General features: G+C 37.4%; 8 non-coding genes across 8 annotated transcripts; all 8 read right to left on the bottom strand.

Annotated features, from left to right (window-relative positions):
• Positions 1–371: 371 nt before the first annotated feature.
• On the bottom strand, positions 372–457 carry TRNAR-UCU (transfer RNA arginine (anticodon UCU)). Its single transcript is given in 2 exon segments — positions 372–407; positions 421–457. It is a non-coding gene; the product is annotated as a tRNA-Arg (tRNA).
• A 1,664-nt stretch (positions 458–2,121) lies between these two features.
• Positions 2,122–2,207, bottom strand: TRNAR-UCU (transfer RNA arginine (anticodon UCU)). Its single transcript is given in 2 exon segments — positions 2,122–2,157; positions 2,171–2,207. It is a non-coding gene; the product is annotated as a tRNA-Arg (tRNA).
• A 791-nt stretch (positions 2,208–2,998) lies between these two features.
• TRNAR-UCU (transfer RNA arginine (anticodon UCU)) lies at positions 2,999–3,084 on the bottom strand. The gene is given in 2 exon segments: positions 2,999–3,034; positions 3,048–3,084. It is a non-coding gene; the product is annotated as a tRNA-Arg (tRNA).
• A 3,413-nt stretch (positions 3,085–6,497) lies between these two features.
• TRNAR-UCU (transfer RNA arginine (anticodon UCU)) lies at positions 6,498–6,583 on the bottom strand. The gene is given in 2 exon segments: positions 6,498–6,533; positions 6,547–6,583. It is a non-coding gene; the product is annotated as a tRNA-Arg (tRNA).
• A 791-nt stretch (positions 6,584–7,374) lies between these two features.
• Positions 7,375–7,460, bottom strand: TRNAR-UCU (transfer RNA arginine (anticodon UCU)). The gene is given in 2 exon segments: positions 7,375–7,410; positions 7,424–7,460. It is a non-coding gene; the product is annotated as a tRNA-Arg (tRNA).
• Positions 7,461–8,251: 791 nt separating this feature from the next.
• Positions 8,252–8,337, bottom strand: TRNAR-UCU (transfer RNA arginine (anticodon UCU)). The gene is given in 2 exon segments: positions 8,252–8,287; positions 8,301–8,337. It is a non-coding gene; the product is annotated as a tRNA-Arg (tRNA).
• A 7,580-nt stretch (positions 8,338–15,917) lies between these two features.
• Positions 15,918–16,003, bottom strand: TRNAR-UCU (transfer RNA arginine (anticodon UCU)). Its single transcript is given in 2 exon segments — positions 15,918–15,953; positions 15,967–16,003. It is a non-coding gene; the product is annotated as a tRNA-Arg (tRNA).
• Positions 16,004–16,795: 792 nt separating this feature from the next.
• TRNAR-UCU (transfer RNA arginine (anticodon UCU)) lies at positions 16,796–16,881 on the bottom strand. Its single transcript is given in 2 exon segments — positions 16,796–16,830; positions 16,845–16,881. It is a non-coding gene; the product is annotated as a tRNA-Arg (tRNA).
• Between the last annotated feature and the right edge of the window lie 721 nt (positions 16,882–17,602).

The following is a 17,602-nucleotide window of genomic DNA, read 5'->3' as shown; positions in this document are numbered from 1 at the left end:
TCATTTTAAAATCTGATTTACATTTGGAAATTCAGGTATTCTAAAATATAACATCAAGATGTTCAATAATTTTAGAACCAGCAGAGAAAAACTCAGCGTTTGCATTTTCTCGACTGTCTCTGTGTTCTAGACACACATAACAAATATACATGAAGAAAGAATTTCCAAACAGAATGGAAAAGCAGCATTTTAAAAGTTCACAAAACTGGGTTGCCTTCTTAGTCTTTTCTAGAAAGGGGAGCCCTAGCGAACTTTGAATTCTACAAAAATGCTCTACAGGATAATAATAAATCATATGTTAGATCATTTCTTACTCTTTATTATCTTATGGGTATTATATAGGACTTTCGCATCAGACACCAAACAAAAGCTGACTCTGGCGGGACTCGAACCCACAACCTTTGAATGCCCACACATTCCTAGAAGTCCAATGCGCTATCCATTCCGCCACAGAGCCTGAAACTGAAAAAAATTTTTTGGAACTTCAGTGTGGTTAAAACTAATAAGACAAAGAATAGTAAAGATGATAATCACTCTAAAAGCAATCTTTCAAGATTTGAGAGCAGATTTTCACAAAATATTTACATTTTAGTAAAGACAAAAATTTCAAGCCAATTTTCTGGACATATCTTATGGCATACATTATGATTTCAGGAGGCAAATAAACTTTTTTGGAAAATATTTCCGTTTTTTTCAATTCCACTTTTAAAGAATACTGAAGATAATGGATAAAGGTTTAAATTCTTTAGATACAAAACTCTTCTCCAATTAAAACAAGCCTCCAATCTTTGAATATTTATCTTATCTAGACATTTACATTCGCCACTTTGTGCTAAAGAGTGGTTTTTAGCAGCTTCCTCTACATTCTTTTCTTTGATCATTTTAAAATCTGATTTACATTTGGAAATTCAGGTATTCTAAAATATAACATCAAGATGTTCAATAATTTTAGAACCAGCAGAGAAAAACTCAGCGTTAGCATTTTCTCGTCTCTCTCTGTGTTCTAGACACCCATAACAAATCTACATGAAGAAAGAATTTCAAAACATAATGGAAAAGCAGCATTTTAAAAGTTTACAAAACTGGGTTGCCTTTTTAGTCTTTTCTAGAAAGGGGAGCCCTAGCGAACTTTGAATTCTACAAAAATGCTCTAAAGGATAATAATAAATCATATATTAGATCATTTCTTACTCTTTATTATCTTATGGGTATTATATAGGACTTTTGCATCAGACACCAAACAAAAGCTGACTCTGGCAGGAGTCGAACCCACAACCCCTGAATGCCTAGACTTTCCTAGAAGTCCAATGCGCTATCCATTGCGCCACAGTGCCTGAAACGGAAAAAATTTGTTTGGAACTTCAGTGTGGTTAAAACTAATAAGACAAAGAATAGTAAAGATGGAAATCACTCTAAAAGCAATCTTTCAAGATTTGAGAGCAGATTTTCACAAAATATTTACATTTTAGTAAAGACAAAAATTTCAAGCCAATTTTCTGGACATATTTTATGGCATACATTATGATTTCAGGAGGCAAATAAACTTTTTTGGAAAATATTTCCGTTTTTTTCAATTCCACTTTTAAACATTACTGAAGATAATGGATAAAGGTTTAAATTCTTTAGATACAAAACTCTTCTCCAATTAAAACAAGCCTCCAATCTTTGAATCTTTATCTTATCTAGACATTTACATTCGCCACTTTGTGCTAAAGAGTGTTTTTTTAGCAGCTTCCTTTACATTCTTTGATCATTTTAAAATCTGATTTACATTTGGAAATTCAGGTATTCTAAAATATAACATCAAGATGTTCAATAATTTTAGAACCAGCAGAGAAAAACTCAGCGTTAGCATTTTCTCGACTCTTTCTGTGTTCTAGACACACATAACAAATCTACATGAAGAATGAATTTAAAAACAGGATGGAAAAGCAGCATTTTAAAAGTTCACAAAACTGGGTTGCCTTCTTAGTCTTTTCTAGAAAGGGGAGCCCTAGCGATTTTTGAATTCTACAAAAATGCTCTAAAGGATAATTATAAATTATATATTAGATCATTTCTTACTCTTTATTATCTTGTGGGTATTATATAGGACTTTCGCATCAGACACCAAACAAAAGCTGACTCTGGCGGGACTCGAACCCACAACCTTTGAATGCTTACACTTTCCTAGAAGTCCAATGCGCTATCCATTGCGCCACAGAGCCATAAACTAAAAAAAATTGTTTGGAACTTCAGTGTGGCTAAAACTAATAAAACAAAGAATAGTAAAGATGGAAATCACTCTAAAAACAATCTTTCAATATTTGAGAGCAGATTTTCACAAAATATTTACATTTTAGTAAAGACAAAAATTTCAAGCCAATTTTCTGGACATATCTTATGGCATACATTATGATTTCAGGAGGCAAATAAACTTTTTTGGAAAATATTTCCTTTTTTTTAATTCCACTTTTAAAAAATACTGAAGATAATGGATAAAGGTTTAAATTCTTTAGATACAAAACTCTTCTCCAATTAAAACAAGCCTCCAATCTTTGAATCTTTATCTTATCTAGACATTTACATTCGTCACTTTGTGCTAAAGAGTGTTTTTCTAGCAGCTTCCTCTACATTCTTTTCTTTGATCATTTTAAAATCTGATTTACATTTGGAAATTCAGGTATTCTAAAATATAACATCAAGATGTTCAATAATTTTAGAACCAGCAGAGAAAAACTCAGCGTTAGCATTTTCTCGACTCTTTCTGTGTTCTAGACACACATAACAAATATACATGAAGAATGAATTTAAAAACAGGATGGAAAAGCAGCATTTTAAAAGTTCACAAAACTGGGTTGCCTTCTTAGTCTTTTCTAGAAAGGGGAGCTCTAGCGATTTTTGAATTCTACAAAAATGCTCTAAAGGATAATTATAAATCATATATTAGATCATATCTTACTCTTTATTATCTTGTGGGTATTATATAGGACTTTCGCATCAGACACCAAACAAAAGCTGACTCCGGCGGGACTCGAACCCACAACCTTTGAATGCTTACACTTTCCTAGAAGTCCAATGCGCTATCCATTGCGCCACAGAGCCATAAACTGAAAAAAATTGTTTGGAACTTCAGTGTGGCTAAAACTAATAAAACAAAGAATAGTAAAGATGGAAATCACTCTAAAAACAATCTTTCAATATTTGAGAGCAGATTTTCACAAAATATTTACATTTTAGTAAAGACAAAAATTTCAAGCCAATTTTCTGGACATATCTTATGGCATACATTATGATTTCAGGAGGCAAATAAACTTTTTTGGAAAATATTTCCTTTTTTTAATTCCACTTTTAAAAAATACTGAAGATAATGGATAAAGGTTTAAATTCTTTAGATACAAAACTCTTCTCCAATTAAAACAAGCCTCCAATCTTTGAATCTTTATCTTATCTAGACATTTACATTCGTCACTTTGTGCTAAAGAGTGTTTTTTTAGCAGCTTCCTCTACATTCTTTTCTTTGATCATTTTAAAATCTGATTTACATTTGGAAATTCAGGTATTCTAAAATATAACATCAAGATGTTCAATAATTTTAGAACCAGCAGAGAAAAACTCAGCGTTAGCATTTTCTCGTCTCTCTCTGTGTTCTAGACACACATAACAAATCTACATGAAGAAAGAATTTCAAAACATAATGGAAAAGCAGCATTTTAAAAGTTCACAAAACTGGGTTGCCTTTTTAGTCTTTTCTAGAAAGGGGAGCCCTAGCGAACTTTGAATTCTACAAAAATGCTCTAAAGGATAATAATAAATCATATATTAGATCATTTCTTACTCTTTATTATCTTATGGGTATTATATAGGACTTTTGCATCAGACACCAAACAAAAGCTGACTCTGGCAGGAGTCGAACCCACAACCCCTGAATGCCTAGACTTTCCTAGAAGTCCAATGCGCTATCCATTGCGCCACAGTGCCTGAAACGGAAAAAATTTGTTTGGAACTTCAGTGTGGTTAAAACTAATAAGACAAAGAATAGTAAAGATGGAAATCACTCTAAAAGCAATCTTTCAAGATTTGAGAGCAGATTTTCACAAAATATTTACATTTTAGTAAAGACAAAAATTTCAAGCCAATTTTCTGGACATATTTTATGGCATACATTATGATTTCAGGAGGCAAATAAACTTTTTTGGAAAATATTTCCGTTTTTTTCAATTCCACTTTTAAAGAGTACTGAAGATAATGGATAAAGGTTTAAATTCTTTAGATACAAAACTCTTCTCCAATTAAAACAAGCCTCCAATCTTTGAATCTTTATCTTATCCAGACATTTACATTCGCCACTTTGTGCTAAAGAGTGTTTTTTTAGCAGCTTCCTCTACATTCTTTGATCATTTTAAAATCTGATTTACATTTGGAAATTCAGGTATTCTAAAATATAACATCAAGATGTTCAATAATTTTAGAACCAGCAGAGAAAAACTCAGCGTTAGCATTTTCTCGTCTCTCTCTGTGTTCTTGACACACATAACAAATCTACATGAAGAAAGAATTTCAAAACAGGATGGAAAAGCAGCATTTTAAAAGTTCACAAAACTGGGTTGCCTTCTTAGTTTCTTCTAGAAAGGGGAGCCCTAGCGAACTTTGAATTCTACAAAAATGCTCTAAAGGATAATATAAAATCATATATTAGATCATTTCTCACTCTTTATTATCTTATGGGTATTATATAGGACTTTCGCATCAGACACCAAACAAAAGCTGACTCTGGCGGGACTCGAACCCACAACCTTTGAATGCCCACACATTCCTAGAAGTCCAATGCACTAGCCATTCCGCTACAGAGCCTGAAACTGAAAAAATTTGTTTGGAACTTCAGTGTGGTTAAAACTAATAAGACAAAGAATAGTAAAGATGATAATCACTCTAAAAGCAATCTTTCAAGATTTGAGAGCAGATTTTCACAAAATATTTACATTTTAGTAAAGACAAAAATTTCAAGCCAATTTTCTGGACATATCTTATGGCATACATTATGATTTCAGGAGGCAAATAAACTTTTTTGGAAAATATTTCCGTTTTTTTCAATTCCACTTTTAAAGAATACTGAAGATAATGGATAAAGGTTTAAATTCTTTAGATACAAAACTCTTCTCCAATTAAAACAAGCCTCCAATCTTTGAATATTTATCTTATCTAGACATTTACATTCGCCACTTTGTGCTAAAGAGTGGTTTTTAGCAGCTTCCTCTACATTCTTTTCTTTGATCATTTTAAAATCTGATTTACATTTGGAAATTCAGGTATTCTAAAATATAACATCAAGATGTTCAATAATTTTAGAACCAGCAGAGAAAAACTCAGCGTTAGCATTTTCTCGTCTCTCTCTGTGTTCTAGACACACATAACAAATCTACATGAAGAAAGAATTTCAAAACATAATGGAAAAGCAGCATTTTAAAAGTTTACAAAACTGGGTTGCCTTTTTAGTCTTTTCTAGAAAGGGGAGCCCTAGCGAACTTTGAATTCTACAAAAATGCTCTAAAGGATAATAATAAATCATATATTAGATCATTTCTTACTCTTTATTATCTTATGGGTATTATATAGGACTTTTGCATCAGACACCAAACAAAAGCTGACTCTGGCAGGAGTCGAACCCACAACCCCTGAATGCCTAGACTTTCCTAGAAGTCCAATGCGCTATCCATTGCGCCACAGTGCCTGAAACGGAAAAAATTTGTTTGGAACTTCAGTGTGGTTAAAACTAATAAGACAAAGAATAGTAAAGATGGAAATCACTCTAAAAGCAATCTTTCAAGATTTGAGAGCAGATTTTCACAAAATATTTACATTTTAGTAAAGACAAAAATTTCAAGCCAATTTTCTGGACATATTTTATGGCATACATTATGATTTCAGGAGGCAAATAAACTTTTTTGGAAAATATTTCCGTTTTTTTCAATTCCACTTTTAAACATTACTGAAGATAATGGATAAAGGTTTAAATTCTTTAGATACAAAACTCTTCTCCAATTAAAACAAGCCTCCAATCTTTGAATCTTTATCTTATCTAGACATTTACATTCGCCACTTTGTGCTAAAGAGTGTTTTTTTAGCAGCTTCCTTTACATTCTTTGATCATTTTAAAATCTGATTTACATTTGGAAATTCAGGTATTCTAAAATATAACATCAAGATGTTCAATAATTTTAGAACCAGCAGAGAAAAACTCAGCGTTAGCATTTTCTCGACTCTTTCTGTGTTCTAGACACACATAACAAATCTACATGAAGAATGAATTTAAAAACAGGATGGAAAAGCAGCATTTTAAAAGTTCACAAAACTGGGTTGCCTTCTTAGTCTTTTCTAGAAAGGGGAGCCCTAGCGATTTTAGAATTCTACAAAAATGCTCTAAAGGATAATTATAAATTATATATTAGATCATTTCTTACTCTTTATTATCTTGTGGGTATTATATAGGACTTTCGCATCAGACACCAAACAAAAGCTGACTCTGGCGGGACTCGAACCCACAACCTTTGAATGCTTACACTTTCCTAGAAGTCCAATGCGCTATCCATTGCGCCACAGAGCCATAAACTGAAAAAAATTGTTTGGAACTTCAGTGTGGCTAAAACTAATAAAACAAAGAATAGTAAAGATGGAAATCACTCTAAAAACAATCTTTCAATATTTGAGAGCAGATTTTCACAAAATATTTACATTTTAGTAAAGACAAAAATTTCAAGCCAATTTTCTGGACATATCTTATGGCATACATTATGATTTCAGGAGGCAAATAAACTTTTTTGGAAAATATTTCCTTTTTTTTAATTCCACTTTTAAAAAATACTGAAGATAATGGATAAAGGTTTAAATTCTTTAGATACAAAACTCTTCTCCAATTAAAACAAGCCTCCAATCTTTGAATCTTTATCTTATCTAGACATTTACATTCGTCACTTTGTGCTAAAGAGTGTTTTTCTAGCAGCTTCCTCTACATTCTTTTCTTTGATCATTTTAAAATCTGATTTACATTTGGAAATTCAGGTATTCTAAAATATAACATCTAGATGTTCAATAATTTTAGAACCAGCAGAGAAAAACTCAGCGTTAGCATTTTCTCGACTCTTTCTGTGTTCTAGACACACATAACAAATATACATGAAGAATGAATTTAAAAACAGGATGGAAAAGCAGCATTTTAAAAGTTCACAAAACTGGGTTGCCTTCTTAGTCTTTTCTAGAAAGGGGAGCTCTAGCGATTTTTGAATTCTACAAAAATGCTCTAAAGGATAATTATAAATCATATATTAGATCATTTCTTACTCTTTATTATCTTGTGGGTATTATATAGGACTTTCGCATCAGACACCAAACAAAAGCTGACTCTGGCGGGACTCGAACCCACAACCTTTGAATTCTTACACTTTCCTAGAAGTCCAATGCGCTATCCATTGCGCCACAGAGCCATAAACTGAAAAAAATTGTTTGGAACTTCAGTGTGGCTAAAACTAATAAAACAAAGAATAGTAAAGATGGAAATCACTCTAAAAACAATCTTTCAATATTTGAGAGCAGATTTTCACAAAATATTTACATTTTAGTAAAGACAAAAATTTCAAGCCAATTTTCTGGACATATCTTATGGCATACATTATGATTTCAGGAGGCAAATAAACTTTTTTGGAAAATATTTCCTTTTTTTTAATTCCACTTTTAAAAAATACTGAAGATAATGGATAAAGGTTTAAATTCTTTAGATACAAAACTCTTCTCCAATTAAAACAAGCCTCCAATCTTTGAATCTTTATCTTATCTAGACATTTACATTCGTCACTTTGTGCTAAAGAGTGTTTTTTTAGCAGCTTCCTCTACATTCTTTTCTTTGATCATTTTAAAATCTGATTTACATTTGGAAATTCAGGTATTCTAAAATATAACATCAAGATGTTCAATAATTTTAGAACCAGCAGAGAAAAACTCAGCGTTAGCATTTTCTCGACTCTTTCTGTGTTCTAGACACACATAACAAATATACATGAAGAATGAATTTAAAAACAGGATGGAAAAGCAGCATTTTAAAAGTTCACAAAACTGGGTTGCCTTCTTAGTCTTTTCTAGAAAGGGGAGCCCTAGCGAACTTTGAATTCTACAAAAATGCTCTAAAGGATAATAATAAATCATATATTAGATCATTTCTTACTCTTTATTATCTCATGGGTATTATATAGGACTTTCGCATCAGACACCAAACAAAAGCTGACTCTGGCGGGACTCGAACCCACAAGATTTGAATGCCTACACTTTCCTAGAAGTCCAATGCGCTATCCATTGCGCCACAGAGCCTGAAACTGAAAAAAATTGTTTGGAACTTCAGTGTGGCTAAAACTAATAAGAGAAAGAATAGTAAAAATGGAAATCACTCTAAAAGCAATCTTTCAAGATTTGAGAGCAAATTTTCAGAAAATATTTACATTTTAGTAAAGACAAAAATTTCAAGCCAATTTTCTGGACATATCTTATGGCATACATTATGATTTCAGGAGGCAAATAAACTTTTTTGGAAAATATTTCCGTTTTTTTCAATTCCACTTTTAAAGAATACTGAAGATAATGGATAAAGGTTTAAATTCTTTAGATACAAAACTCTTCTCCAATTAAAACAAGCCTCCAATCTTTGAATCTTTATCTTATCTAGACATTTACATTCGCCACTTTGTGCTAAAGAGTGTTTTTTTAGCAGCTTCCTCTACATTCTTTTCTTTGATCATTTTAAAATCTGATTTATGGGGGGGGGCGGAGCTAGCCGATGGCACATTGAGATGCTGTAAGAAGGAGCTCCCACACACCATCGGTGAATTCTCACACTTCAAAGGCACTCACCGGGTCCAGGATCAGTAATGGCACGCAGGAGAGGACGGGCGACGAGTGTACAGACTCCAGAGGGGGAAGGTACAGATATCACCCGCTTTTTCGGGACCTTAGCCTCCCAGCCTGATACCTCTGCTCTCTCCAACATGGCGCTGGCAGACACTGAGGCAGGAGATAACGCTCAGCAAACATGCAGTGGAGCGACCTCATTGTCTCCTCACATAACAGCAGCCAGCTCAGCTATAAACATAGATAAGGCAAAGCAGGACACTACAGAAGGGAGTGTTGAAAACCCCCTGTCCCAGCCACAAAAGCGACTGCCAGATGAACTGCAGGCAGAGCAGGGCCCCAGCTCTGTGATACAGCAGCCCCCAGCAGCCATGGGAAGCAGATCTGTGACACCCGGAGAGGAGCCTGTAATACCACAACAACAGCACAAATCACCTAAAGAACAAAGACTCCCCACCTCCAACACCTCCACCCGCAGAAACAAGGGAGAGAAGAATAAATCAGACCAGACACAGGAGCAAGAAGAAGATTGGGATTGGAAAGCCATATCAGATCAATTCCAACCAGGCAGGAAATGGACTCTTTGCTGGGGAAATTGAGGGAATCCCATAAGCAAGACATGGCTGCTATACAGTCAGAGATCAAACAAATTGGCCAGCGTGTAGCAGGTGCAGGAACAGGTATTTTCCCATATAGAATCACATCAACAAGTCCTATCAGCGCACACGGCCCAGATACAGGACATTCTGACCCACTTAGACGATATTGAAAACAGACATCGCCGTAATAACTTAAGGATTAGAGGCCTCACAGAAGCAGTGGCACCACCACAGCTGGATGAATGGGCACAAAAATTCTTTACCCGTCTCCTCCAACGTGACCCAGAACAACGCATAGAACTGGACCGCATCCACAGATCGCTAGGCCCCAAATCTCCTCATCCGGCCAGACCAAGAGATGTGATATGTCGGGTCCACTTCTATAAAGAAAAGGAGGCCATACTACAAAGATGCAGAGAGAAAGGAGTGGGTACATATAAAGGGACACCTCTGATTGTCCTACCAGACCTAGCACGGAGGACACTGCAACTACGCAAGGCCTTAAGACCACTACTCCAATCCCTCAAAGATAAGGATGTTCCATATCACTGGGGATATCCGTTCCAACTCACAGCAAAGAAAAATGGGAAGTCGGCGGTCTTCCGGTCCTTGGGAGACCTGCTTAACTTCCTAGGGACTTTTGAACTGCCTATGATCAGCCTGCCAGATTGGCCAACCCCGGGAGGCCCTGCACCCTTACCACCAAGAGAGCACTGGCGACAAGTCCAGAAGAGAAGGGGTGGAGGATCCCCCCGTGATATACACCGCTGAATATCGCTGACCATCCAAAGAAAAGGACAAAAACTTCTTGGAAAACCAGGAGGCGAGATATAAATTGATTGTATTGGACTGCTTACCTGTTCATAGAGCGTCATGTATCAGTATCTTCTCTCCTCACGCTTACTTTCCTAGTCCCCCCCCTTTTTTTTTTTTTTTTTTCTTCTTTTCTTCTCTTTCCTTCTCTCTCTCCCTACTCCCCTCCACTCGCCCCCTCTCCCCTCCCCTTATACCTCTTCCTTCGTATCATTCCCACCTTGTGTCTTCCTCTTCACACACCTTCTATGAGCGCACTACTTCCTACAAACTAACTCTACTCAACCCATCTTCCCTCCCCAGCACACATACTTACAAAGGACACATGCCCTACACTAATTTCTACCCCCTTCCTCTCCTCCCCTCTTAGACATGCTCTCTACATACACCCCTCCATACGCCTCCTACACTCCGTCCTCCCACTTCTCCCCACGTCCTCCTCCCTGGTCCTTTGCCCTACACCACTTCATATTTTTTTTTTTTTTTTTATTGTCTCACTCAATCTGTTGCTCCCCCTTTCATTCTTTACATCTGGATCTGATACTGAGCTCTGGTTTAATGGCATTTTATATTGAGTTGATAGCCTCGTGTTCTCCTGCCGATGTGCGATCCATACCCAAAACACACCAAGTAATTGGGGGTGTGGGGGAGGGGAATGGAAAAGTGATTAATCACTACTAGACTGTATACGTTGATTGTTATTCATATTACTTGTGGGCGTTCGCCGCAGAGGGGAGTTCCTGAAAGACCGTAGGCTTTCCCGCACCTCTATTAGGGACGTGGCAGAGTGCCACATTAGACAATAGTCTACCAGTAGATACCTAAGATCAGTAGGCACCCTAGTCCTACTTAGCTTATCTAATTTTACCTTTCACCACTATCTTATCTCTGCTATTTCTCTTCTCCCCTTGGTTTTCCCTATATCCTGCCTACCCTTTTCTGTGATGTCGCACCTCACCTTTTGCACTTACAATACTAAAGGCTTAAATAAACCCGAAAAGAGAAGTCAGATCCTATATTGCCTGCACAGGAAGGGAGATAAAATAGCCCTATTTTAAGAGACACACTTCATAGCCTCCAACACTCCCAACTGTAAAACCAAGAATTACCCGACATGGTTCCATGGCCCACACCCCAACAAGAAGGCATGTGGGGTTTCCATTGCTTTTCACAAGACATTCCAGCCAACAGTTCTCGACACGCTCACTAGCCCGGAGGGACGCTGGCTATTTCTTAAAATATCTTTCCTGAATAATACTTATACAATCGCTAACATCTATTTCCCAAATCAGGACCAGGTATCCTTTGGAGTGGAGACTCTGGAGAAGCTGGCAGAGTTTGCGGGTGGCACCTGTATCATCTTGGGAGGAGACTTCAACCTTGTGCTGGATCCAGCCATGGATTCGTCCTCTGGTAGGTCTGCAATCCCTTCCTCGGCACTACGCAGATTAAAACGAGAACTAACATCCCTTAAACTAGTCGATCTTTGGAGGGTCTTACATCCCGGAGTCAGAGACTACAGTTTTCATTCCACAGTTCATAATAGCTACACCAGACTAGACCACATTTTCATATCCCACGACATGCTAGACAAATCCCTGGGTTGTTCAATGGATGTTTTTCTCTGGTCGGACCACGCACCAGTATATGGGGAAATTGGGGTGAGAGATATGGGGGGGGTGGGACACACATGGAGACTGAACGACAACCTGCTCAAGAATGAGCAATGCCTGGAGGATATTCATAAAACCATTGCAAACTTCAAAATAGATCATATGGCAGATCCCACACCTGCCCCGGTCAAATGGGAAGCGTTGAAATGTATGATCAGGGGGGTCTGCATATCCCATGGATCCAGAATTAAAAAAGAAAGTGCAAGGGAACTAAAAGAACTGTTAGCACAACTAGGCCATAAAGAAACGATAAACAAAACCAAATCCAGTGACACCATTAAAACGGAAATTTCTACTATCCGCCACCAAATATTATCTATCCTTGACCGAAAATCACTGTGTATCAGAGATAAATTTCGTAGGAATATCTTTGAGTTTGGAGATAAAAGTGGACGATTGTTAGCCAGGACCCTTCACCCGAGACAGGCACAAACCCCAATATTAGCGTTAAACTCACAGACAGGTACCCAGATACATTCCACCCCTGACATATTAGAAGAATTCAGAAACTACTATACAAAACTTTAGAACATCCCATCCCCACATACCCCATCACCTGATGCGAGACATCGCGACATTTGGGAATACTTAAACAAATATGCCCCAGACCCCCTTGAAGATGCGGTAGCTGAAGACATAGACGAGGATTTCTCAGACACAGAGCTAAGCGATGCCATTAAAACCCTTAAAGTGGGTAAAAGCCCTGGTCCTGATGGGTTCACCCCCCGGTTTTACAAAATATGTGGAGGGGCCTGCAGCCCTATAATGCTGAAAGCCTTCAATTCCATAACCAACACATGCCAGTTCCCTAAACAGACACTCCAAGCCCGAATAACTGTAATCCCCAAGCCTGGCAGGGACCCACTGACCTGCTCTAATTACAGACCTATCTCACTAATAAATGTGGATATTAAATTGTACTCTAAAATGATAGCCCTGAGACTAGGCCCCCTCATACCCAAACTAATCCACAAAGACCAGGTGGGATTTGTCCCAGGGAGGGAGGCACGGGACAACACTATTAGAACCCTGTCCCTAGTGGCCCAGGCACGTCAGCGTCAAATCCCAATGTGCCTCTTGACAGTAGATGCTGAAAAGGCATTTGACAGAGTCCATTGGTTTTTTTTTAGAAGCCACGATGCAGGCAATCGGCGTCCGTTCGCGCTTACTACAATGGATAAAAGCATTATATCAAGAACCAACGGCACAAGTGGGCGTGAACGGACGCCTGTCAGCTCCATTTAATATTAGAAACGGTACCAGACAGGGATGCCCCCTATCGCCATACCTATACATCCTGGTAATGGAATCCCTAGCAAATGCACTCAGGGAAAACCCTTCGATAAAAGGGATACAGATAGGACAAACATCTCATAAATTAGCACTATTTGCAGATGATCTCTTGATATATGTGAAACAGCCGAAGACTAGTTTGCCCAACATACTGCAGGAGTTTGAGATCTTTGGCAGACTCTCCAATTTTAAAGTAAACCTACAAAAAACAGAGATCTTAAATGTATAGCTACCATCCGTAGAAGAGAATACTCTCAAACCCGCCTTCCCCTTTAAGTGGGCCAGCAATTACATTAAATATCTGGGGATCAGGGTTTCTCCCAACCACCAAGATCTATATAATTACAATTTCCCAGACCTTTTAAAAAATATCCACAAAGACCTCATAGCATGGCATAACCTCCCCATTTCCTGGTTCAGCAGGGTCAATACAATTAAAATGGATGTCCTACCTAAAATACTATACCTGTTTCAAACTATCCCACTGAACCTAGGAGAAAATGTCTTCCTCAAGTTAAAGAAGATGATCAGCAATTTTATATGGCGTGGCACCAAACCCCGACTGAAATACTCAATGCTGATTAAATCTCGCTGGGACGGAGGGGCGGGGCTCCCGGATCTTAAAGCTTATCACGCAGCAGCGGTGGGTGGTTGCATATTGGATCTCCTGCACAGTAAAGACAGAAAATTGTGGGTGGAGATTGAATGTGACCTATGCCCGAATATGGCACACGGAATCTTCTGGTTGTCATCTAGAACTAACCTTGGGACCCTGGGAGTTTCCCCGATCCTCTTGTCCCTGGCTACAGCGTGGAGGACAGCCAATAGACGATATAGATTGACAGGAGAACCGGGTCCTATGACGCCTCTGGTGGGCAACCCCGCGTTTCAATGCTGGTTTCACGAACCTTATCCCAGACTGATTTCAATGCCAATGGGAAGGATTCCACGAGTTAAAGACGTAATTACCCAACAGGGATGCAAACCACTGATATCCCTGCTTGGAGACCGGCCACGGGAACCAGGCTACTGGTTCCAATATCTACAACTACGTAGTTTCATAGATTCTCTGGCTCCGGGATCTGAGATACATAAGGATCTGACTCCATTTGAAAAACTATGCTTCCTTAGAGAAACACCCCCTCACATAGTCTCAATAATCTACAACATAGCAGTGCCCGAGGGGGATGGAGGAGACGACTTGCCTGACTACGTTAGACATTGGCAAACAGAATTGTGCCAGACTTTTCCCAAGGCACAATGGTGTAAGTCATTTAACCTAACACATAAATCTACCATTTCTTGTAGAATGCAGGAACTCAATTATAAAATCCTCTCACGGTGGTATAGGACACCCGCCAGACTACATAAAATGTTCCCAGAGGTATCTGACGCCTGTTGGAGGTGCAAGACCTCAGTGGGCACAATGCTACATATCTGGTGGACCTGCCCAGGGATACAGGGTCTTTGGAAAGATGTCTTTGCTCTCTATAACCATTTACATCACACGGAAGTGACACCCTCACCGGAAGTGGCCCTCTTATCAATGTATACAGGGGCAGTCTCCAAGGCGAAGAAAGGCTTGCTCTCGTACTTTATGATTTCAATGAGGCAAATCATACCAAGGCATTGGAGATCCCCCTGTACATTGAGGAGAGCAGACTGGGTAGAGGCTATGGATGGCCTGCGGCGTCTGGAGGAGTTGAGAGCGTTTGACGAAGGGAAAGACTCCTTGTGTTTCTCGGTTTGGTACCCGTGGCTTCAGTATAGAGAAACACAGCAATTCCAAACCTGGTTACTCACAGGCGCTCTATCAGAATAAATATTCAAGAAGCCGGGATGGGCTCTCGGACACAGAAGTTGGGCGGCATCACAATACAGACCTTCTCCTCCTCCCCCTCATTTCCTCATGTCTTCCCCTCCTTCCCTTTTTCTCTACCTATCTTTCTCTCCCTCTCTCTATATCTCTTTCTCACCTAATTGATATACATAGGGTCATGTTTTCATACCTATTGAACCAGACTATACAGAAGGAAGTTGCCTTTAACACTTTACACGGAATAAATATAAAGATAGAAGATTATTACATGTTAAAATTAAGATGTTCTATAGGATGTTATACAGATTTTACCTTCCACATGATTTGCGATACATTTCATAGTACCATACGTTTTACGAGACTTAAAGACATAGGTTATTTTATAATCTTCATATGCTGTAACATTGGGTAACATGAAAGACCCTTATACATTTCTTATCTTCTGTTATATGAAAACTTTTGAAATAATAAAGAAATATTAAACGAAAATCTGATTTACATTTGGAAATTCAGGTATTCTAAAATATAACATCAAGATGTTCAATAATTTTAGAACCAGCAGAGAAAAACTCAGCGTTAGCATTTTCTCGACTCTCTCTGTGTTCTAGACACACATAACAAATCTACATGAAGAATGAATTTCAAAACAGGATGGAAAAGCAGCATTTTAAAAGTTCACAAAACTGGGTTGCCTTCTTAGTCTTTTCTAGAAAGGGGAGCCCTAGCGATTTTTGAATTCTACAAAAATGCTCTAAAGGATAATAATAAATCATATATTAGATCATTTCTTACTCTTTATTATCTTATGGGTATTATATAGGACTTTCGCATCAGACACAAAACAAAAGCTGACTCTGGCGGGACTCGAACCCACAACCTTTGAATGCCTACACTTTCCTAGAAGTCCAATGCGCTATCCATTGCGCCACAGAGCCTGAAACTGAAAAAAATTGTTTGGAACTTCATTGTGGCTAAAACTAATAAGAGAAAGAATAGTAAAAATGGAAATCACTCTAAAAGCAATCTTTCAAGATTTGAGAGCAGATTTTCACAAAATATTTACATTTTAGTAAAGACAAAAATTTGAAGCCAATTTTCTGGACATATCTTATGGCATACATTGTGATTTCAGGAGGCAAATAAACTTTTTTGGAAAATATTTCCGTTTTTTTCAATTCCACTTTTAAAGAATACTGAAGATAATGGATAAAGGTTTAAATTCTTTAGATACAAAACTCTTCTCCAATTAAAACAAGCCTCCAATCTTTGAATCTTTATCTTATCTAGACATTTAAATTCGCCACTTTGTGCTAAAGAGTGTTTTTTTAGCAGCTTCCTCTACATTCTTTTCTTTGATCATTTTAAAATCTGATTTACATTTGGAAATTCAGGTATTCTAAAATATAACATCAAGATGTTCAATAATTTTAGAACCAGCAGAGAAAAACTCAGCGTTAGCATTTTCTCGACTCTCTCTGTGTTCTAGACACACATAACAAATCTACATGAAGAATGAATTTCAAAACAGGATGGAAAAGCAGCATTTTAAAAGTTCACAAAACTGGGTTGCCTTCTTTGTCTTTTCTAGAAAGGGGAGCCCTAGCGAACTTTGAATTCTACAAAAATGCTCTAAAGGATAATAATAAATCATATATTAGATCATTTCTTACTCTTTATTATCTTATGGGTATTATATAGGACTTTCGCATCAGACACCAAACAAAAGCTGACTCTGGCGGGACTCGAACCCACAACCTTGGAATGCCTACACTTTCCTAGAAGTCCAATGCGCTATCCATTGCACCACAGAGCCTGAAACTGAAAAAAAATTGTTTGGAACTTCATTGTGGCTAAAACTAATAAGAGAAAGAATAGTAAAAATGGAAATCACTCTAAAAGCAATCTTTCAAGATTTGAGAGCAGATTTTCACAAAATATTTACATTTTAGTAAAGACAAAAATTTCAAGCCAATTTTCTGGACATATTTTATGGCATACATTATGATTTCAGGAGGCAAATAAACTTTTTTGGAAAATATTTCCGTTTTTTTCAATTCCACTTTTAAACAGTACTGAAGATAATGGATAAAGGTTTAAATTCTTTAGATACAAAACTCTTCTCCAATTAAAACAAGCCTCCAATCTTTGAATCTTTATCTTATCTAGACATTTACATTCACCACTTTGTGCTAAAGAGTGTTTTTTAGCAGCTTCCTCTACATTCTTTGATCATTTTAAAATCTGATTTACATTTGGAAATTCAGGTATTCTAAAATATAACATCAAGATGTTCAATAATTTTAGAACCAGCAGAGAAAAACTCAGTGTTAGCATTTTCTCGACTCTCTCTGTGTTCTAGACACACATAACAAATCTACATGAAGAAAGAACTTCAAAACAGGATGGAAAAGCAGCATTTTAAAAGTTCACAAAACTGGGTTGCCTTCCTAGTCTTTTCTAGAAAGGGGAGCCCTAGCGAACTTTGAATTCTACAAAAATGCTCTAAAGGATAATAATAAATCATATATTAGATC

Source organism: Anomaloglossus baeobatrachus, chromosome 3, assembly GCF_048569485.1.
Source record: "Anomaloglossus baeobatrachus isolate aAnoBae1 chromosome 3, aAnoBae1.hap1, whole genome shotgun sequence".
NCBI lineage: Eukaryota > Metazoa > Chordata > Amphibia > Anura > Aromobatidae > Anomaloglossus > Anomaloglossus baeobatrachus.
This window is presented reverse-complemented; position numbering and strand designations above follow the sequence as displayed.